The following is a 23,021-nucleotide window of genomic DNA, read 5'->3' as shown; positions in this document are numbered from 1 at the left end:
CTGTTTGTCATTCAGGGATAGTTCAGAGTCAAAGACTCTGAGCTTTGCATCTACCAGACCATCACTGTGATCAATTTGAGCTGTTTCATGACATAGCGACCGGTCTGCACTGGCCCTCAGTAATGATGCAGAAGTTCCCTGTACCTTGACACTGCCTATATTGTGTTCAGGCTTAAAAAAAGCATTAAAGAAATCTTGTAATAAGGCTTTGTTAACAGAGATGATGCTCAGGTTCTTGAGAAGTCAGGCTAAATTTTATTTGCGCCATGAAACTAACTAATATCATCACTGAACAAAATTAGACAGAGTGGTTAGTACCATTCATGATGTTAGAGGGAAAATGAAATTAATCATCCTTGCAAAACCAAACGTCTCTCAGAGATGTGAATATCCAAATTTAAGAGAGTATGACCCCAGCCTAACATAGCATTTTCCAAACCCGTCTTTGTAGTTTGGGTATTCGGGCTGCATTGGCTTTCAGTGTGATTGAGAGCTGAAATAATTTAGGCATTCATACAAGTGTTTTATGTACGAAGTGACCCCTGAATAGAAACATGAGTATGCACTCTAAAAAATCATATTTTATGTGCGGTACGTAAAAGTCCAGGGATAAAGTTGAGTAAATCACTGTAAACACAAAGTTTCACAGAAATTCAGAAAGGTTAGGGCACAATAGCTGAAAAAGATCTCTTGGTAATCTTTTGTCTTTCTTTACAGTTCACAAAAGTAAAGGATTTCATTGGCTCTTCTTTCGAAAGCGTAACAGGGGAACGTGGTAAGAACAGTGATGGGTTTGGATCAAAATTTCTGCACCGCTAGTGGGTTAAGCAGGTAAGGCTCTTCCCCAAGTAAGCGACGGCTGAGCAAGTCTCTTGACTGTGATTTTGGAACTCCACAGCGACGTTTTCCTATGCCATGCTTTTGGCATGTGAGCAAGAACCACACACTGCTGCTTGTCCAGTTCCCGTTACTTAGAAGATCATAATTATTTCTCCTAATTTTATTTATTATATTTCATAAAAAGAAACAAGATTTTCAGGGAATGGGGTAATTAGCAGCATACTCACCCATCCCCGTGATTTATATGTTTTCAGACTTTGGCCATTCTACAGTGCATCTGAGTTTCAAGTTTAAAGTGATTATTTGCTACTGAGATAACCTTTTAATAATAACCATGTTAGATGATAGTCAGATTTTTTGTTGACTGGAGAAATATTAAATCAAAGGGTTGATTTGGAATGATCTTGTCCTTAACTTTCTGAGCTTGAAAGGGCAGGTTTTATGTCTGTGTTTCACGTCTGGTTTCACGTTTTCTCAGAATGATGTTTCCTTACCTATGCTGCAAAAAAAAAATAATTGTAGCTCTTCATCAGAAAGACAAGAGGATAAACCTTCAGAAGTAACAGTTTTATAGGGCTTTTAGTCTGAAGCTATTTTCCTTCGCAAGGCTGGAGGAGGGAAGGGGGATGGAAATGAGATGGTGAGGGTGGAATTATAGTTGGACTGAGAGCCCTGCTAAACATGATTCTGCTTTTGGACTTTCCCAAGCTGCCATGAAATATGCTTTATAAGTTCAACAAATGAGTGAAGACTGTCCCTCCTCTTTAAACTGTCGAAGGGAACACATTCATTTCCCTCTCTTGAAGGCTCGCCTACAAGGACAGGTGATGAGACAATACGGTTTTATTTGAAATTTTTTGCACAGCAACTAATAGCCAAAATTGGTCATTCCTTGGTAGCCTTTTTGATCTGCGCAGCAGTGCATCTCTGGCGCCACAGCACCACACCGCAAGTTACTCTCGTGTTGCTCCCTCCCATCGTGTGGCTGCAGGCAAATTGCTGTGTTTTTTTCCCCTCCCTTCAAAGCTTGGTTATAAATTGCATAAAAAGCTGTGGGAAGGTGGGGGCTGGAGAGCAGCAAAACCTCAAAGGGATCTGCTGTATTGTTAATGTGTCTTTTGCAAATGATGCCTGTTTTCAAGTAGTGGTCAGCCAGCAGGGTAGGAAGGTGGCGCAGCGAGATCCCCAGCATCATCACTGTGGGGATGCTGCTGTCTGCGTGTACCATTGCACAGCCGGGTGGCACACCACAGCCACCTGCTATGTCATTTTGGACCAAGGAAGAGAAAATCTAAAAGGTAGTTTAGGTGAGCTCTGCCTGCACCAGATGAAGTTCCGATAGCTGGGCTTCTGGGCTCAGAAAATCAGTATTCATTTGTAGGAAAGGACGTGATGCGGGTTGAGGATACATAACAACGGCACAAGCCTGACTAGCCCCCAGCTGCGTTTGAAGCCCTTTTTGCAGCCCACGTTCCCTGCGCTGCAGCCCTGCTCCCTGGCCGGGGTGGCCAGGCAGGGCCAGGCATCCTGCCGCTCTCCTGGGGGGCACATCTTAGCCTCAGCTTATTGACCGGTTTATGGTGCCTTTTGCTAGCCAGGCAAAATAAAAGTTGGGCTGTACTTTTGGTGGCTGCAGAGGAACAGGTGTTTGGAAGACTGAAAGAGCAGAGGTGGTGCTGGCTGCTGCACCAGAGGTGGCGGAGGAAGGCTCGTTTGCTGGGTTTTGCACAATGGCTGTGATAGCAAGACACAATGTTATTAGCAGGGGAAAGATATGTTCGGAGACATTTTAGACAGCCTCTAGCACCCGTGGTTAATTGTGAAGCCTCGCAGATCAGAAAAGCCTTGTCCTCCTATTTTTTACCTACAAGCTCAACTGAATCTTTATTACCCCTTTTTAATGCTTGTCCAGTGTTTCTGCAGAAGGCCAAGGCACTATGCTTACAGCATGCGTGATTTGGCGACAGGGTATTGAACTCATGTCAACAACAACGTGCCCATAAGCAGTGCGAGCTTTAGGGCACTGGATCATAAAGCCCATCAGAAACAGCACAACCACCTAATTGCATGTAGCAACGTGGAGGTGGAAAAACGTATTTAAACTTCCCAAATTCATTCCAACTTTTGCTTTGCCCCTCACAAGAAAGTGTGATGTTGTATTTGCTTCCCAGAAGCTTTGCTTTTCCTCTCGGTGCTGAAGAAAAGGGAGGGGCTGTTGCAAACAGGAGGGAAGATGACAGCCTGGGTATTCGCTGCTGAGCGGTGTACAGCCTGTGCATCGCTCTCCCTGAGGGACGCAGCTTCATTAAGGAAGGGTAGAGCATAACCATACGGTACCAAAATATTCTCCAGTTCTGTTTCTGTGCCTCTGTGCCATCTCCAAAAGCTGGGTTTTCCATGTCCCTGCCTCTTATACTCTTATAACTTATTTTATTTTATTATTTTGTTTTATTTTATTTTATTTTTAAATTTTATTTTAATTCTCTCCTCTTTCTATAAGATCTTCTCTCACTTCTTCCTTCCCCTTTTCTGGTTCCTGGCCAGACTTCAGGTTCCAACGTGTTCTGCCATTCCCTTTCCAGTTCCCAAGCCAGAAATCTGTCAGATGTGTCGGGATGCTCCTGGGACAGAACTGAAGTGGTGATGGAACAGGGGAATGAGTTAAAACCAGAGACTGGGAAGCTTTGAAAGAGAACATAATAGTTATTGTGCTAATTTTCATCTCCATAGCAACGCTAAAAATCCTGGAATCCCCCTCCTCCGGTGTCCTCCTGGGCTCAGCCTGGTGGCAGCACGGGCACAGGGACTTGAAGGGTACCCGTAGGGTTCTGAATTGGTCAAAGGGCTATTGGGAAACTGGTGGGAGGCAGAGAAAAAAGTAATCACCTCCCCGTGCAGCTCTGCTGGCCATTTCACGGTGAGGACCAGATCCCATCAGGAGGTTTGCCCCAAGGAACTGGCAACAGCTGCTGGCACAATAAGCAGCGATGTGTCTGTTGGAAGGATTCTTGCAGAGGTTCTGTCAGGATGAGGGGTCAATCTTGCTTTTATCAGTGACCCCTCAGAGAGACGCTCTTGCCTTTGAATGTATTATCTTTAAATCTAGTTTTAGACCATGTGAAGGCCTGCACAAATTGCATAGCAAAAATAGAATTTTGCAATAACTTTTCTGAAATCAAATCATTAATAATGCTGAGACTGTGATTAATGCAAACTGGATATCTTAAAATATGTATGCATCTTTAAATACCATACTTTGGGTAATATAAAAGGTAAAGGTAGCTGAAAGCTCAGAGCATCGTTCAAACTGTGAAGCAAACTACTATCTCAATTGCATTTTCTCCTATACATGCTATCTTGGTAACTGTGCTTGCATTATAATAAGCTTGGGTTTTTAACCCTTGTGGTACCGTCATACCAACTGGGAAAAGGTGGTTAGCTGGGAGGAAGGAGTCTTATTGATATTCCATAAATGCAATTGTCCCAAGGTGCATTTGTCACTGCTGAACACTGCTGTGCTGTTTGCAGAATACTAGAGGGCACACCTTGCATATGTATAAGAAGCACGGAGAGGGAGAAGAAAACAATGGAAAATGCCATTGTGACAGATGGTGAGATGGTAGGCTGTTCTGAGATGGAGACATGTTAGAAGAGCTTTATTTCTCCAAGTAAGGGGGGGCAAAAATGTCTGGTAAGCCTCAGAATGGCTTTCAACTGTGAACTTCAACTAATGGCAGAAGGAAGTTATCTAGCAGCTCTCTGGGTAGTTGTATTAGAGTTGGACACGTCCTGCTAACAGTGCTAGCTCTCCACGAAGGTCTGTCAGGAGCCCTGCCTGGAATTCATTGCACCTTGGCTAAGAAACATCCGTGCTGGCCACAAAACATGGGAGCGTGAAGGTGGTCTTCCTAGCAAATGACCAGTGCAATTTGGAGCCAAACCAGCACTTGCTGGGAGCTTTTTATGTGAATGGACCTTGACTTAGCCAGCAGTAGTGGGGTATTTGGATGCTCCCTTCTCAGCTAGTGGCTCTGTTGGATCTATACCATCAGGTCTGGCACTATTCTCGCAGCTAGAACTGAGCACAGAGGGGTTTCTTTTGAGTAGATCTCTACTAGGATTTGCTCAGGTTTTGACTAAGATGACTGTTGCAATCTTGAGAAAGGTACGGAGTTCTGCAGCTGGAATGCACCCAGCTATGCAGCAGCATTGAAAGTGGGAATGACACACAGGCACCTCATGGAGACAGGGAGCTTCCAGGGAAACTGGGGGTGCAGTGCAGGAAAGCTGCAGGAAAGGTAACTCAAAATACAGAGCTGCTCGCCTTATCAGTTGACTCTGAAGATAAACTGATAAGTCATTTTCAAGCTAGTGTTCCATTTCATCAACAGTATATACTAACTGTAGAGATGTTACCCTACAGACGTGAGGCATTTAAATTAAAAAAAAAAAGTTTTAAAAAAAGAATAATCCTAAGTATCTTTTCCTTTCTCCACTCTCTTCTGTCCATCCCTTCTCCCATCTTTCAATCGCATAGTCTTAATACCCAAATTACTTTCCCCACAGATTCTGAGCCTATTGCGTACATGTAGTTTCCAGAGCACTGAGTGGGCTTGATGTACCATCAGGCTGGAACGTGTTAGGAGCTAATTCTGGGATGCGTGAGCACAGGAATTGTCATGGGAACACAGCCGATAATCAAGAAGGATAAAAATTCCGGCAGGAAAACAGGCTGTGGAAGGTTTCTGTCATGTTGCTTAAAACAACCCTAAAAAGATAATGATTTTGCAATTATTTCAAAGGAGACACTGTGCAGTGGAAATCCCTGACAAAGCAGATCACCAGTAATTAGTAAAAAAAGGGCACTTAAAAAAAGTAATTTCTTTTAGTTATACAAGGACATAAAACTGCCTTCAAGACCCTATTAATGGAAAAAAAAAAATATTTGGGGAGTTGATTTCCCTGTGACTGAAACTCTGCTAATAAACATTGTTAAAAAAATATACGTTCTCACTTTTTTTTTTTTTTTAACTGACAGAAAAGGAAGGTTTGAATTAGCCTACCACACAGCCAGCTGCTAGTCTTTTAGTCCTGTTGCCTTGGGAAATGATGCTTACAAGATCATGCTGTCTATCAGTCCCCATGAGTTCCTTTTGAAGTCCTTGCCTGGTTTTAACTAAACTTGCAGAGAGATCAAGAGTCCCTATACGTTTGATGAAAACATGCTGCCAAATAGACACAAGGCAAACTCCTGTTAATGGAAAAGTCACAGTGTGTGTTCAACTTATTATTAGACATTAGAAAATCTGTATGAGGGAACAGAGGGACTGAAAACTTTCATAAGAACAAGAACTACAGGAAAGCATGCTTCAAAAGTTTCACTGATGACTGCCTGGGAGTCGCTGTACTAAGCTCTGTGATATAAGTACTCCTAATTTTTTAATTCCAACCCGTGCGGGGCCTCCTGATTAATTAAAGTATCAACATTTCAGTGATGAAAAGTGGTATTGAAAATCAATGATCAGTTGACATTGCTGTACGCAGGGAAGATGGAAAGGTCTTGCAAAGGTCTGCAGAACGAGCTGTGAGAGCCTTCTGTCACCTTGCTGGGAGGGAAGGGCTGCAAGACCCAGCCACCGCTTGCTAATTCCTTTAAATTTATGGCCGGCTACAGATAAAATCATAGGCAGGCACATCTCCTACATGGAGACCTCCAAAACTGCATGCCCTGCTTAAGACTTACCTGTAGGTATTTTGCATGTTCCCATTCCAAGATAACAGAACGAGTAACCCCCAACCCGGAGCTGCAGGGAACCTCATGGCAGGAAGATCTGAGCAATTTACGCGTGACCTCTCCTTGCAGACTTCAAGTACCTCTTATTCTTCCATGCACTTTTCTTCCTAGCTCTTTGTTAAACAGGGGAATGCTCCCCACCTTGCCTTACGAGTCGGGAAAGTCAGACACAGGGAGACTAAACGGTGAGGCCAAGGTCACACGCTTAGGCAGAGGGGGGAGTTAAAGCCAAACCCTCTGAGCCACGGGCCAGCAGCAGCTCCAAGAGCCAAGGGGCTCCCTGCAGGGTGGGAAGCTCTTTCATGGGATCTCCATCCTTAGTCCTTTCTAAAGCCAGCTCTGTGATTCCTGCTTGCGCTGTTTCTGATTGTACTTTGGCAGATCAGATTATCCCAGCACTGACCATCACACACTATCACTTTTGAAGTGACTTTTATGTATATCCCACTGCAAGACTCAGTATTACAAACTTGTTTACACAAATGGCTTGCTACCTTTCATTTTTTCATATGAAAATTCACATTCATCGTACCATCGTCCAATCAATACCCTTTCAGCATTCATAAACTATGGCCAGAAATACTCCGAAGTAGTCGCTAACGGCCTAGATTATGATTCTGACTGCATAAAAGATAAGTAATTTCAAATTATGACAATTAACTACTTAGATAATTTGATCTATTCTGCTATAGTCTCCATGAGTTTTAATCACGGTATCTTATCCCCAGCTAGTGCTCTGTTAAGGCTGACCTGACGGTATGTTGGGTGGTTCAGAAAGGTCTAATAAAGTGCTAGAATGGTATGAGGGAGAAACAGGTAGATGGTATAACCAAAGTTCTATTGCAGTCTCTTGCCTGTAATTAGTCCATCTCTTCCTTATCATCTGTGTTTATTCTGTTGCATTTTGATTTAGCCGCCTCTTTCAGGTCATACTTAATATGTATATTTACATTTTGAACACTACTCTTACCCAAATGCCTAGTTCAGGCTTGCTGAACTTTTGCAACCCGTTAACGTTTGCTGCAGCTCAGCAATCATTGTCGTGTTTCCCAGCTCCAGTCCCAGAGTCCAGCCCAGCTCCTGCCTTCTTGCTCAGGAAGAGCCACCCCGCAGCCCACTCCCCGATGCCGGCACGGGGCGCGTTCTCCAGGGCAAGGCGACTGCCCACCACTTAACGGAACCAGGCAGGGGAGGAAACCCCAGGACCAGCAGATCCCTCACAGCCCGCACGAGGCCGGAGGTAGCAGCAGCTTCCCTCCCTCCCTCCGTAGCCTGGTTTCCCCAGCGTGGTGCAAGGAGGAGAGGCAGCCTGTCAGGCGGCGTGGGCCAAGCCTTGCTCTCCAAGACAAGCCTCCTGCCTTCAGAACTCGCTCGCAAGCAGTGTCGTAGTCAGCACCGAGCATAAAGGGGTGGCAGTGGCTTGTGCCTGTGCCTGGAAGGCAGCAAGTTAACAGCAGAACAGCCTGTTTGAACAAGTTTTTGCTGTTCTGTTCACACGCACAGCCCAGTGCCACAGGCTGTGTGGTACAGCCTCCTCCTTGGCACAGTGGAGCATCTGCAAAGCAGAGATGGCACTAGGAGTATTTTTATCTTTTCAATTTATTTGCTCCTGTAGCTCCTTCCTTCTGATAGGGACCCTTCTTCTACCTCCCATGGGTGGCTCCAATCACATAGATAAAACTGGGTAAAAAACAGACAAGCACACAAAAACCATCAGGTCTGGGTACTGAGTACTTAGAAGTAACTTGGAATCTAAACAGCAAACAAACAAAAAGCATATGAGTAGCTAGCTGGGTAACCTTTCAGAAGGCAGAAACTTCTTCTGAATTACCTCTTTAGTGCCTTCCTTTAGCACATTATCATCACTTTGATCTAAATTGAATTGACTCTAAGCCAGTTTATTGCAGTGTATGAGCTGCTCCCCTGTAGATGCTGGCGATGATGCTCTTGCCTGAAAGCTGGGTGTGACACTGCTCCCCCACAAAGGCACCAAGCAAGAGGGGTAAGAACAGGTTCCTGTAGTTTACTACAGAGACAGAAGAAAAAACAGATTCTTACTTTTAGGACAGGTTTTCAAAGGAGGTGAAGATGCCAAGGAAGGAAGGAAGGTATTTTTCTCCCCTTCTTTCCCCCTCTCTGCTCTCAATCAAAACTACCTTCTCGTCCCTGGCTGGGAGGTAGCTGTGGTCTGAGAAGAACGCTTCTGCCCACAGGGTCTCTCCACCCCTACACCCCCAGGATATTTCTTATATTTATTGCAGCTCAGCTCTTTCAGAGCTGGCAACTGTTACAGGCAGAAAGAGGAGAGTCTGAATAAAGGAGACGGGGTGCCAAAGTCTTTCTTACCAAAAGCTAGAGCAATACTTCTTGATCCTTAACTCTCCTCAATTCCTACAACTCTTTAAAGGGCAGAACCTCCAGTGACAGCACTTGGTTGACAGGTGTTGGTCCAGATTTGTAACAGGGAACACGAGGGGTATGATCTGTTCTTATTACCACAGAAAAAAAGCTTACTTTTTCAGTCAAGACAAACAAGTCTTTTTATTTCCTGCCTTCTTCAATTACTTCAATTTATTAAAATCTTGATTTTTATATTAATATCCCTGCAATGCTTTGAGTTCTCAGGTCAGTGACTCATACCTACATCTGTACAAGAGCAAACCTTTTTTATATAAATGGCTTAATTTTCAGGCTGACCTTGGAATTTTATCATTCTTCAAATAAGCTATGCTCCTCTAGATTAAATGAAAGAGCTTCCAGAAGGTAAATGTGTTTGGGCTCAACACACAAAGCTTTGTGTCAGGTTACTGCCAAAGAAGCCCACACAATATTGTCTCAATAAAAAATGAGAAAGTAAAAATCATTTAGTCATAGGTGTACAACACATTAGGTATGCAGGAAAGGCATCACAAAATTATGGCACTGCAAAAACATTTCTCTCAATAACAGTTAAGGGAACAACCAAGTTGGTCACACCTAGAGTAAGTACTGCTTTTATGGAAAGAATCTGCAGAAGAAAAGTTAGAATTGCGTTTGTAACCACAGTAAGCTCTGATGAATTAAAGCAGCTGCTGGTGTTTACAAGTGCTCCTTCCTGTGTAAACGGTGTTGTCCTACTTGTATTTTCAACACATCCCTCTGTCAGTCTGCCTTTAACTTAGGTTCTGTGCTTCTGCTTTAAATTTCACTCTAGATTCCTGTGCCACTTCCACCAAGGTGCCTCACAGGTTTATAAGAAAAGATGTGTGTACTGTCCCCTCTCTTTCTTGGTTACATACCTCTCTGATACATGCTGGAAGCCAGATTTCAGCAAACAGATGCATCCAGGTCAGAGAAATTTTATTTGCTTTCTCATCCTACTGCATTTAAAATCCATTTTAATTCAGTTTTTATGCCAGATAAGTTTTGGCCAAATCTGCTTTTCCAGTATTTCATACAAAGCTTTTTCTCGTGAAATTTCTGATGGAGACAGAGACGAGCAATTTCTAAACCACTAGACAAGGTTCCCTTTGACTGTTACAAGCTGATGTGTGTGTTGCAACCATCCTGGTAACTGTGCAGACAGTCACCAGTTTATCCTCACCATGCACTTGAGAAGTCAGTCAGCATCATTGCTGCGTTATGTGGAAAGATGAGAAGCAAACTCCCTGACCCAGCATATCATCCCTGGCTTTGTCCATAGGCAGGGGTCTGCCTCTTTCAATCAATCAATGAAACGAAGGGAACGGCCACCTTTCCACCATACAGACTATGGTGGGACATTCAGCAAAAAGCAGGGGATACTGCAGTAGTGGAGACCACGAGTCCTTTAAGGAAGAGAAGCATCTCTGTGTGTCTGCAGCGGAAAGCATTTCCCAAAGAGAATGAGCACCCGTTCTCCTCCTTCTCTGACCTTGCCTCAAGATATGTCCAAATCCAGCAGATACAGCCCATTCTTGCAAGCGGTTCACATGGATGCCACCCAGACACCCTGCTCCTGGTGTATCGTTTTCCACGTGTTGCATCACCTAGCCTTCACAAATAGGTCTTGAGAAAGAAGAATTTAACGGGATTTTCTGCAAACAGGTATTGAAAAGAACAGGGGAGTTTGCCAAAAATGTGTTCCTCACTCCATCTGGATGTAAATCAAATCCCTTGGTTGGTTTTTTTTGGCTTTTTTTTTTTTTTTTTTTTTTTTTTATACACTTTTATTCCAGCAGAGGTCAGCTCTGCCTGCGCTGGGGATGAGTAAAGCAGTTCCAAGGGTGGGTGCCCGCACACCTTGCAACACAGGGTGCTGGTTTCTTCCTAATCTCCCCTCACAGCTACTAACCAAAGCCCATTTCAGGCCCTCTTCTTCAATGGAGAAAACAAGTGCTTTGCATCAGGTCACTTATACCTGCAAGAACAGTGCTCCAAGCGGCTTGTTCCAGCAGTCTGGCTGCTGTTGTGTGGCTCCGAGCCTGTTTAAGAACAGCCTGAAGCATGCAGGAGGAGCAGGAGAGCCAGAGGGCATGGTCCTTTGTGACGTTAAAACCACTGCAAGATGAGAAACCCCCGAAGAGCAAGATGTTGCATCTAGAAAGTGCTTTCTAATTACTCAGCTATTAGGGAAACGGAAATACTGCTGTCCTGTTGCAATTATTTTTCTTTACTGCTTTATCAAAACTGTAAAAAAAAAAAAAAAAGAAAAAAAAAGAAAAGAAGGTCTCTGTGCTCAATAATGTTTTGTCAAAGTTTGTTCTGGAAAAAAACTATTTGGGTGTATTCACAAATAATTTTTCCACTTTCAATAGCATCGTTTCAGTGGATATACAGTTCACCACAAACGTTATTTCCCCAGCTCCATCAGTTACAGTTCATCAACGTTAGCTCTTCAGAGCACAAGACAAGAAACATTTGGATGCTGAAGGCAGAATGTGTTTTCAAAACGACGTAGTTCTACTCTTTGGTTCAGCATTCCTTGGTTAACGTTGGGGGATTTTCCCCAGTTTTTTAAATGTCAACGTGCATTTCACATTTTGCACCTAAACAAGAACCTAGTCACTGTAGTCTGGGGGCTGCCTTTGCGAGAGACAGCTCCCCCCACTCTTCTTTCCTCCCCTCCTCTTTGGCTTCACAACCTAGCATTTTCCTTATGCTTCCTCCTCTTTCCCCACCAGTACCCAAGGAGGAAACTGTGTTTAAATATTCAGAAGTACCGTTCACAGCAGAGTGCTGTATTATATAGCCCTGAAAATGTGCAAGATGCGTTTATCCTCTTTTCTTTTTTAAAGATGAAGTTATTGCTACATTCAGAATTTTTGTTAGTTGTCATTAATGATTGACATGCTTTACAGACTTTTCAAGTTCAAAATTAATGACTACTTTTCTGAAATTAAACGTCATGTTTTAGACAGAAATCTTTCCCATAACCAATGATGTGCACCACTGAGCCAGCAGCTGCTTATGAAGGATAATGTCTAAAAATCCCCAAAGAATCTCACTGTAAATCTGATGTCTGGTTTTCCTAATTAATATTTTTCACACTTTTCTGGTATCTTTTGTGAATTTAGCTTCTGAATACTGAAAAACAGGTGAAGTTTGAGTCCAACTATGCACTCCTTTTCTTTGTTCTAGTAGTTCGAAATAACTAAAATGACTAAACGTGCTCTGCTTATTTCTTATACGTAGCTATATATAACAAGAAACGAGTGCCATCGGTCTAACAAACTGCCAGGAGAGCCAATAAATAACTTCAGGACAAGATCAAGCGTGGGGCTATGGCACAGCAGACTTGACTTGTTACCTGAGAATTGAGAGAAAAAACATAAATGTGCTAGAAAGAGGTAATCAGGGCGTAGCATCATGGTGAACTTGCACTCCACGCGTGTTTGTGTTGGCCCAGCTGCAGCCTTTCGGAGTGTCAGATGAATGTTAATGAAAGCAAGTAAAGCTATTTTCCATTTTAGTGCTTGTTTTTCCTGATGGCGTTTTCTATTATAGGTCAAGTAGCTACAGATGACAGCTTAATAGGTCATCTTAAAAAGAAGATATACACCCAGAGCTGCTGCCGCTGATTAAAGATCACATATCTAACTGCAGATGACACACTTGGCTTTTAGGTGGCTACAGTGGACTGAGAATTCCGATAATGTCGCGATATCATATATACGCAGCTCAGACTCTTGCTCACCACAGGACCATGCAAGTGCTTCACCAAAGAGCAGTAGTTTTCTAGATCACTGTCAGCATTTGGAAAACCCCTGTTCTTTGCTGTTACTTGGGGATCTGGATAGCCCACCACTTTCAGGCACTGGGTGCCAGTCCAGATAGCCATGAGCAGGCTCCACACCTAAGCCCTCTTTACTTGTCTTGCCTTAGTAGCTGTATCCAAATATAGGTCTTTCCTAGGTCAAATTTGTGTTCACAGATAGTTCAAAGCACACTTGTGCCAAAAACGAATGGAGCCATCCTAGGCTGCTCATCTTGCTCTTCCATTTTGTCTGTCTGTCCAGTGGAAACTGGCTCACCCTGGCCTGAAGGGAGCCTTATCTGCTTTCCCCAAGGAGAAACCATTGTCAGAATCTGAAATGCAAACAAAAAGGCTTAAGCCTGAACCAAGTATCTCTAAAGCAAACAGAAACGATGTCTCTATGGGTGAGAGAGCCCTGCTCCCTCGCCCACAATATTCATGTTACCTCCATTTAGAGCTGCGCAAACAGCCATGCCCACACTGCGTGGCATCTAACACAGGTCCCTGTAGCTGAAAGACATTATTGCTGTTTTTTGGAGGTTTTATGGTTTAAAATACTGGAATTGACGTGAGGGTTGACCCAGTGGAATGGTAGTTTGACAGCATGATACCAAGGGGGAGATAAATTGTATGTCCTTGGACATGGCATGAGGGCTTGTGAGCCCTCAAGGGCAGAAGATCTGCTGGGAGCATGCCAGAAAATGCTATGTAGGACAGAAAGCTCCCAGGCTGGGTATGCTCTCAGCTATTGCGCTTATATGAAATGGTCTCCTCAGCAAGTTACAGCTAAATCCACACTTCTGCCTTGAAGGAAACTGGTTGGTTTGCTCCACGACAGGTTTCAATCAGAAACTAACATCGATACAGTCTGGGTGATCGGGAGGTAGGGACTTAACAGCAAATCAGGGAAGTGAATGTAGACATACCCATAGATCCTCATTATTAATAGAGAACAGTTGCTTATTCCAGGTATAAACAACCTAAAATATTCATTAAAAACAAAAAATACCAACCAAATAGCAAAAAGCAAAAAACACTCAAACCCCACAGCCACCCAAGGCTTTTGGTCTAGATGAAAAGCAGGACGCATTTCAGCTTTTCCAAAACAGCAGGGGCCCTTTTCGCCACTGGCAACTGTCAGTCTTCAGGTAATTTCATAATAAGACCTGCAGTACAGTCCTTGAGAACAGTAAGGGTTGGCTGGAAACAAAAAATTAAAAGCCTTCAGTAAAAGGCAGAGTGAGAATGAGCTTAATTTATAACCCTAATGCAAAATTTCTTTGTGCAGAAGAGATGGTAATGATGCCATTATGTTGGGCAAACCCAATATAGAAGATTGTTTATGTAGATACAAGCGTTAGACAGGACAGAATGGAAGTCATTTCCCTAGGAAAGAAATCAACAGCCTTAAATGCATCTTTTACAGATACAAAAAAGCTATTAGACTTCTAAAGTTTGACTTCCCTGTTTTCTTGAGTGCATAATTATATTATTTGCTTGTTTTGTCTGGTACATTTGGATTTTTTTTCTATGTCATTAAATAACGTCGATGTCACTTTTTGCTCCTGGCTGCTCCCTGGGGTGGCCCCAGGCCCTGGTTCATCGTTCATCCCCTCCCTGTGCTGGGGCTGTCGATGGGTGCCATGTACCAGCACTTGGCTCTGCCTGCCCGCGCTTGGCTGTGTCCCCGGGGTGAGGCAGTGCCTGCGCTGGGGTCACCTCCACTGCCAGCACGTCTGCCCTTGCAGAGCAGCCCTGCTCTCCGTTCCCCACATACCCGGGTTCAGGATGTGGATGACCATGCAGCAGTTTTTCAAAAAGGATCTGACGGTTACATCATCCGAGCATGAATCAGCCCTGTGATATCGCTGACATGGATTGGGATGTACATCTCTGCCCAGTCAGTCATTTCCGCTGTTATATTTGCACTCCTCGTTGTTCCTGCCCAAGGGTATCCTTGATACTTGTTCTATTCAGCTACGTTACGTAAAACAGCTTTAAATACTCAGTTGTTCAACCCGTTTGCATTCCTCCTCAACCTTTTCTCACCTGCATGCTTACCAAGTGTACAAGTTATTCCCTCAGCTAAACTGTTAACAAATAATGAAATGCTAATTCTTATTAAACTATTAATTAAAACATTACATGATACTCAGGAGGGTCTCCTGGACAATCACAAGTGGTGCAAGCCTCACAACTTCACAGCAGTTGTTACACTGCATTATTAAAATCTGTTTTCTGAATAAAGTTGTCCAGAGAGTGGTACACATTACTCCTAGTATTTTCACCCAAGCCACATTTATTGCTTTCTGTCTGTGGCAATGTTAGAAGTTTGTCCTGTAGTAACACCAGCTGGAGGAAAATACTGTGATAACTGGCTGGGCTGCATCTGTAAACCATACAGATGTGGCCCAACTTTGCCTACATCCTCTAGTGGTTAAGATACCAATAAACCGTGGCCTGAAATCTCTCCCAAAGATAATTTTTTTGCTAACAGACCTCTCCGTTTCTGTTGTCTCTCTCTCGGTTTCAGAGCACCGCCTTCTCACCAGTGAGTCAGTGTGTCACAGCCACCACAGTCAGCTGGGGAACTTGTACTCCGTGGGCTCCATCACTGCCTACAACGGCGGTTTGTCCAAGCTACACTGATCTTTCATAATTCAGCAGAGCTAAGGATAAGAGAACAAGTACTGATAGCTACTTTTTTTCCATGATTAACTTCATAGATGATCTTATGCTTAGTACAAATAAACTGAATAGATTTAGCGCTCTAAAATCAACAGCATTTATGCTAGGTAAAAGGACAGGAATATGTTTCCTTTCTTCCAGAAGAAGGATCATTCTTCTTCAGCAAAAAAATCCAATTACGGCTCAAATCTATGCATCTAGAGACTACCAAATGTGGTTAGGATATAAAGAAATCTGCACTTACAACTGGGAAGTGCTTGTTTTTCAAATATTGCAGCAGCCCTAAATAAGCATTAGGCACACTGGCTTGTGGATTCAGGGAAAAACAACAGCCACGATGATTGTTGCTGCCCACACAGAAAGTTTCTCAGTCAGGGCAGCGCCAGTGCTTTCATGTGAGCGCAATCAGCAGCAACCCAGGAAGTCAAAAGACCAGGAGACTCAGCTGAGGGTGAGCATGGTCTGGAGATGAGCTGGTCCAGGAGACTCAGCTCAGGAGAGTATGGTCTGCCTGAAACCCAGCTGCTGTGAGGTGAGAAAAACGGTGGGACTGGGAGAAGGAGGGAGGAGGGAAGGTGCAATGTGATGCTGAAGTCACGCCATGCTGCTGACCTTAAGAGTGATGCACTGAGCACCGCGTCCTCTGTCAGGTAAGAAGCAATAAGCAGAGAACATCTAGCATTCCTGTCCACAAAAAGACCCAAGCCAGTTGTTCTACTCTCCTCGTTCAGCTGCTGTAGGAACCAGCTACAGACAGCTCTAGGAAGGAAGTGTTACTATAGGGAAAGGGAATGAAACTTGAGTAAAATAAACTTCTATAATTCAGCACAAAGCTGTGCCTGTTTACCCATAATTGTTATTGAAGACATAACTACACTATTACAGGTATAGTAATCAAACACTCATAAATTGTATTCTGAAGGTCAATTTTTCCTTAAATCATCATATTTTTGATTGTGACTTATAACAGCAGCGTTCAGAAGTTCTCCTCAAGTCAGGAGAAGCTGCTAAATGCAACTACGCTTCAATAGGTACGAAGTACCTATTGGAGGAATCACTGGTTTTGTGTTATCATAAAACATCCTCCACGTTCTCATCGTCTCTCGTTACGGCACAAGCAGTACCTTTTCTGGGTTAGGCAAGCCAGTTCTAGTCCCCACCAACTCTGTCCATAATGGATCAGACCTTTCTGTGGGTCTCTAGTTTTTGGTTTTGCTCTCCTTTCCTCTTTCTCCAGCAAGTCACATTCCCAGCGTTCCTTCATTTTTTGTTCATTCATGTGGGTTTTTATATTTGGCCTCCATGAAATTGGTATGTCTGTTTGTGTACATACACAAGTAAGCGCATACACATATTTACATAGACAAGTAGCTAGATCACCTTAGCCTCTCTTTGCACCTCATAGCGACAGTCCTGCTAATAAGGCATCTGTGCAATCCAGTATTCCCTGTGGCAAAGAATGACTTTTTACTGGTTAGCACCAAAGGCATAACTGCTGTGTTTGCACTTGGGCCAGCTGACTTGCTGATTCTTTTTCAGATGGTTTTGCCATCAAACTTTTCTATTTTGCACCATCAACAAAACCCCAGTTCAGTCAGAGCCTGAAAAAGTAACACTGTCATTTAACATAGTGGAGTGATGGTTTCTTACAAAGTGCTATGCATTAGGCCCAAGATTTTTCTAGTGAAAAATAATGAAAAAATGGAATTTAGGTGGCCATTTTTTCACTTTGATAAGCCCTATCTTCAATTCAGGGCTGCTGACCACTCAAAACTTTCAAAACTCAGCTTGCATTTTGGCAAGAAAAAACAATGCTTAAATGTATTCAACGAGGCTGCTTGGCGGTATGCTGCTGCAGTCTTTCAAGAGACGATATCACAGCTAGTGATTTATAGAAACCCTCTCATTTTTCAATGAAGCTAGTGATGTGAGAGTCCTTAGAACAGGCTTTTTGTGGTGCTCAGCTGATGATGCTTCATGGTAGAGCAACGCCTGTTTGATATTTGAAACTAGCTGGTACAGGTACAGCTGTAAGAGTCAAACCCAGTTTCACAACTCTTGCATTTCCAAGTAAGCCTCCCAAGTGACATTGTGACACTCTTCTACTGTATGCAAGGGAAGCCCAAAAATGTTTAGTCAGTTCTTGGGATGGCCATGTCTGCATAGTTTACTGCGCTCCCATGTGCTTTTCTTCCTCCAGGAACTGCAAGAGAACTGAGGTCATGAGCATACGAAGGAAATGACCATCAATTCCCATCTCTTACTCCATCACTAATTTGTCAGATGAACCATCGTGAAAGTAACACTTGAAATTCAATATATATAATACACATTCCCAACATTTTATGACATATGCCCCGTTTTTTAAATTAAATTGTGAAGTGTATACACTGAAGGACTTGCTCCTCTGCCAGGAGCAAGTGCCTTGTGCAACTTCCCATCATGGACATCACATGTCAATTGAAAAAATACTTCATTTTGTTCTTGCATTGAAACTTCTCCAACTTTATTACATGTGGAAACATAATGTAGTAGTAGAGGGCAACATTGTGTCTGATATATATAATTAGTTTGCAAAAAAACATAACCAGGGGACAGATTTTTGATAGAATCGCTTCTTCACACAGTAGCTGCAGAATAATGGATCACATTGACTGATCCTTCTTGCTAATGCTATGACAAAGTAAATGAGCATTTGTATGAAAATACCATAATGGTTGAAGCTTGAATTAGAGAGTCGGTAACCTTTGTTTGTAATCATAAATTACAGAGAAACCCTTCAGGCGAGAATGTAACAGTAAAAAAACTCCCCAAAACAAACCACACACCAAACAATAAAAAACCCCCAAAACATCCAAAGCCAAGAGATACAACCCATCAAATACTGAAAATGCATTTTATCGTGTACCTATATTAAGTTAAGCACTTAAGATCCTATAGTACAAATCGCCTCCAGCAGTTTCTAAAGTTATCCCACAGGTTAAATGGACACCCACAGGTACAGATTAGTCATTTAAAAGACAAAGGTATAAACCCTGATTTCAAGTTAAAGGTGTCTTACAGTCAGCTTCTCTCTCAATTTGAAGCTATCCTTTTTTTCCTTCTGTTCCTGGATGAAGGGCTAGTACTAAGGGCAAGCCACCAAATTTGGCAGTATATGAGGCTTTTCCCGATTAATAAACTTCAAGGAAACGGGGGCAAAGAGGTGTTACTCTTTCAGATCCAGTAACTTCAGTTTTACCTTCTAACAGCAGTGCATCAGTAAGTTATTAATAATACCTGACTTTTAATCACCTATGCCCTCTAAAACAGTAAAATAGTGGTATGTCATCCTGAAATGTGGAATTGGCACAAAAGGCTGCGAGCACCTGAGAGATGTCACACGCAGCGTGAGCCCTTTTTGTCTGTAAGCCCAGCTCAAGAGGAATCGCAGTATTGAAATGCCAGGTTCCACAGGCAGCGAGAGCCTCCTGCCTGAGTGTATTCTGTTAGCCCTTTCTTTTGCTGCCTGGGTGGAAAACCAGGTAATTTAGAGCTCACAGTGGGGAAGGAAGGAGGAGGAAGAATTCTGCAAGGAAATATGCAAGGAAACTTGCTTATTTGCAGGTTTCACTGAAGGCAGGGAGAGCTGTAGAGCCCAAAATTTCTTGGAAAAAGACAAAACCAACAGAGGTTTGATTATACCCTTCTTAAGAAAGCAGAATTTCTGACTTACCTAGAAGACTATTTTAATTATTATATTAACATTTCATAGTGGCTTGGAGTTGATTAGCTTTTTCCCCTCTTTTGACACTCCAAGTGCTTTCAGTCTCCATAATCAAAATGAAGAAACTTTCAGATATTAACGACAGGCTTGGCAGAAACCTGGACTTGGCAGAAATCACACCAAAGAAGGCATTGTCATGCCTGTGAATAGCAATGGGGAAGAGGCAGAGGTACCAAGAGCAGCGTGCTTACAGTAACTTAAACCAACCAGGCGCAGAGGTAACTGCTGTCTGTACCTTTTCCAGTGCTCAGAAAGGAATACTCCCCGGAGTTACTAATGCTTTGAGCAGCGCTGCTGACCAGTCACTTAACCACTCACGTCCTACACGCAGGAGAAACAATACCCCCTGCTTCCACATCCCCGTTCAATGCAACGCTGCAGAAAGTTAGCTGTGTGCTGACGCTGCACACAGTTTGTATGTTCGTGAACAAAGATTCTTTTTTTAGCCCCTAAGCAAAATTTTTGTCTCTTGGGTCAACAGATCTTAATATTTAGCAGACTAGCAATAACCCACAAATGCATATCTATGCTGTTTTCAACACTAGCAAGATAAATGGTGGACGAACCTAAGTTTCTGGAAGACAAATTCAAATAGAGATGTAATCACAGCAAGCAGCAGTTTAGAGCAAAGCACACTTTGAAGGGTCACGGCATCCCATCTCTCTTTAACTACTGAGACCGGTCTCCAAGCTAAGGTCCCTAAAATACATCCCCAGAAGCAAATGTTGTAACTCTCATCTTTTTCCTTTCCCCACCACTGTTGGTAGTCCTCTGTGGCTCAGAAGCCAGAAGCACAAGTCCTGTTCTCGGACATGATCTATTGGCTCGGCGTGTGTGCCTGGGGAGGGGTACGTGCACATCGAGGCACAGGTTGGTAGGTCGATACATGACTGACTGCTCAGAAAGGAAAGGAATAAAATCTATGAAGAGCAACAGGGTCTACCCTAAAGCTAAGTTTTTCTGGAGTTAAACTTGCAAGTTTACCTCCTATTTCACAGCAAAGTTCCGATCAGTCATTTTTACCAGCTATGCAACAGATACTCCTGTTTTCTTTTTTATGAGAATAAGGCAGTCTTTTCCCCATGCATACACTGATATTTTTTTCTTAACTGACCTCTCATTTTTATTTTCCTCAGGTAAATGTCTGCTGGGTTAATACACGAAGAAGAATAGCTAATAGTAGAGAGCATAAATGTCTATGAAATGACGATATCAAATAAAGCAACTTCCCAAGCTGGTTTTCATAATATGCAGAAAGCCTGTGGTTGCCCAGTCTCTTAAAGCATCCAAATAATACAGTGACTTTATAAAATCAGTAGCCTCTCAAAAGCCTGCTGGATTAAGAAGCTATACAAATTTGCAAACTGTAAAAACCGTAGCATGTTTCTATCACTTAAACATAAACCAAATAATTACAGGGCTGAGAAATACCACTCGATTTGGTTAGGGTGACCTTGCCTCGGCAGGATCCCCAAGTTGAATTAAAGGTGAAAACAGGAGACAGTTCACTCGTTAGCATCATAAACTAAAGACATTCAAAGCCTGCTTGGATTTTCAGATGCGAATGCCAGCGTACAAAGTCAAGCCAAGTCACAATCAGCACACGGGACTGCGTGTGTGTAGCACACACATGGATGCCGTGTCAGATAGCATCAGCAAAAATTAAACTAAGGAAATTCACAGGGATGCTGCTACATGAAATCTCACCTACGTTCAGGTTAATAAAAGAAGGAAACATATTTGCAAGGGTGGTGTGAAGTAGGAAGGTTTTCATTCCTCAGCCCAACTTTAGGATGAAGCCGAAACAGAGTCCTGCACCGTTCACCCCCCGATATTTCAAGTTCTCCGGCAGCACGAGAGAAGCTAATTAACGAAAACCAAACGATGACGAAATGAAGCCAGATAAGCCACAAATACCCACATATATAAGCACACAGCAAGCAAGGTAATGAGAAGTTAGCGAGATTTACCGTTTGAATTATCCAAGTGGGTGGTTTGTTTGGGTTTGGTGGTTTGGGTTTTTTGGTTTTTTTTTTTTTTTGGAAACGTCGGGAGCTGCTTCCACGAGGACTCCTCCGCACGCATCCGCACCGCGGCAGGCGCTGGCCCCGCAGCGCGGGAGCGCAGCGGTTCCCTCCGCTGCCGCCGCCGCCGCCGCTGCCCCCGCCCAGCGCGCAGGGGCGGGGCGGGGCGGGGCGGGGCGGGGGCACCCGCCGGCCGGGCAAACCCCGCTGCCCGCCGCGCTGCGGGAGAGGCGGCTCCGCGCCCGTCCGCCGCCTCGCAACTTGCGCGTCGCGGGAGCCGCCGGGGCGGGGCGGGGCGGCCGCCGGGGGGGCGCCGGGGGAGGTGGGGGGGGGGGCGCCGGGCTGCGGCTGGGCGCTGCTGGGAGATTCTCGGTGGTGCCCGGTGATGCTGGGCTCTGCCCGGTAGTGCTGGATGATGCCCGGCGGTGCCCGGCAATGCTCGGTGATGATGGGCGATGCCAGGCAATGCCCGGTGGTGCTGGACGATGCCCGGCAATGCTGGACGATGCCCGGCGGTGCCCGGTGATGCTCGGCGATGCCCGGCGATGCTGGGCTATGCCCGGTGATGCTCAGCAATGCTGAACGATGCCCGGCGATGCCCGGTGATGCCCGGCGATGCCCGGTGATGCTCGGCGATGCCCGGCAATGCTGGACTATGCCCGGCGATGCCCGGTGATGCTCAGCAATGCTGGACCATGCCCGGCGATGCCCGGTGATGCTCAGCGATGCCCGGCAATGCGGGGCTATGCCCGGCGGTGTCCGCTGATGCTCGGCGATGCCCGGCGATACTCCCCCTACGCTGCCCGCGGCTCCCGGGCGACCGCCGCGGGGGTGCGCCTACCTGCCGGGTGGTCTGCCCCCGCTCCGGTGCAATGTGCAGTGGGGAGTGATGCCCGCACCCCCCTCCCCACCCCCCCCACCCCCTCAGGGGGCAGCGGGGTCCCTTGCGGGGGCTGCCCCGAGTTTGTGCCGCCTGCCCGGCTCCCCGCGCAGGGCGCGGGCTGGGAGGAGTCGCACAAGTCCTCGGGGGGGGGGGGGGGGGGCGGGGGGGGCTGGGCTGGAGTGTCCTCTACCTTGGGTGGAAAGGCTGCTGCCCAGTGATTGTCTTTTTAGTCTTTTTGGGGGGAGATGGGGAAGGTCTGTTTCAAGCACCTGTCTTCTGTGGGATCTTGGATCTTCTTAAGTGCATGCTAGTGGATGGGGCCGTTAGTGTCCTCCAAAACGTTTATGGCCAGGCTGTGAGGAGGGGGTGCCAGGGGCATGTGGTGCACGGGTGGACAACTATTCACTCAGTTCTTCTGCAAAAGCAAAAGAGTGGCTGGAAGAGTCATATATTTGGATGAGGAGATTTTGAAGTGAGCGGTACCTGAGCGATGTGCTTACACATCCCTGAGAAGTAACTGCCCTGCTGTCCCTGGGCTCTTCAGCCCCAACCAACAGCCCATGCCTGTTTAGTGCCTTCCTTCCCCTTCTTCGTGGCACCCAGTGCTGTGTCTCCATGCTCAACACGCCTCAGTTCTTGCATCTAGCCCATCGGCTGAGGAGGCTGAGTACTGCACAGCCGGCCTTTTTGCAAGCAGTGCTTTGAGCTCCTCTTTACATGCTGCTTGCGGTTCACTTCCCTGATGCATATTTTGCCTTGGTGCTCAGTAATATTGGGTGCTAGTTAGCACCCTTTCCTTTAGCTCACGATAT

General features: G+C 44.7%; 1 protein-coding gene across 5 annotated transcripts in view; it reads right to left on the bottom strand.

The window, feature by feature from the left end:
- Positions 1 to 21,511, bottom strand: part of HTR1F (5-hydroxytryptamine receptor 1F) — a 118,495-nt gene extending 96,984 nt beyond the window's left edge. For 3 of the 5 annotated variants that reach the window (XM_056329211.1, XM_056329212.1, XM_056329213.1), the window contains exon 1: positions 21,273 to 21,509. The gene's annotated coding sequence lies outside the window, so the exon portion shown is untranslated. Of the gene's footprint in view, positions 1 to 21,272 lie in introns of all 5 variants that reach the window. The other 2 variants (XR_008820292.1, XR_008820293.1) reach the window with 2 other exon arrangements.
- Positions 21,512 to 23,021: the final 1,510 nt, after the last annotated feature.

Source organism: Falco biarmicus, chromosome 2 (assembly GCF_023638135.1).
Source record: "Falco biarmicus isolate bFalBia1 chromosome 2, bFalBia1.pri, whole genome shotgun sequence".
NCBI classification, from domain to species: Eukaryota; Metazoa; Chordata; class Aves; order Falconiformes; family Falconidae; genus Falco; species Falco biarmicus.
This window is presented reverse-complemented; position numbering and strand designations above follow the sequence as displayed.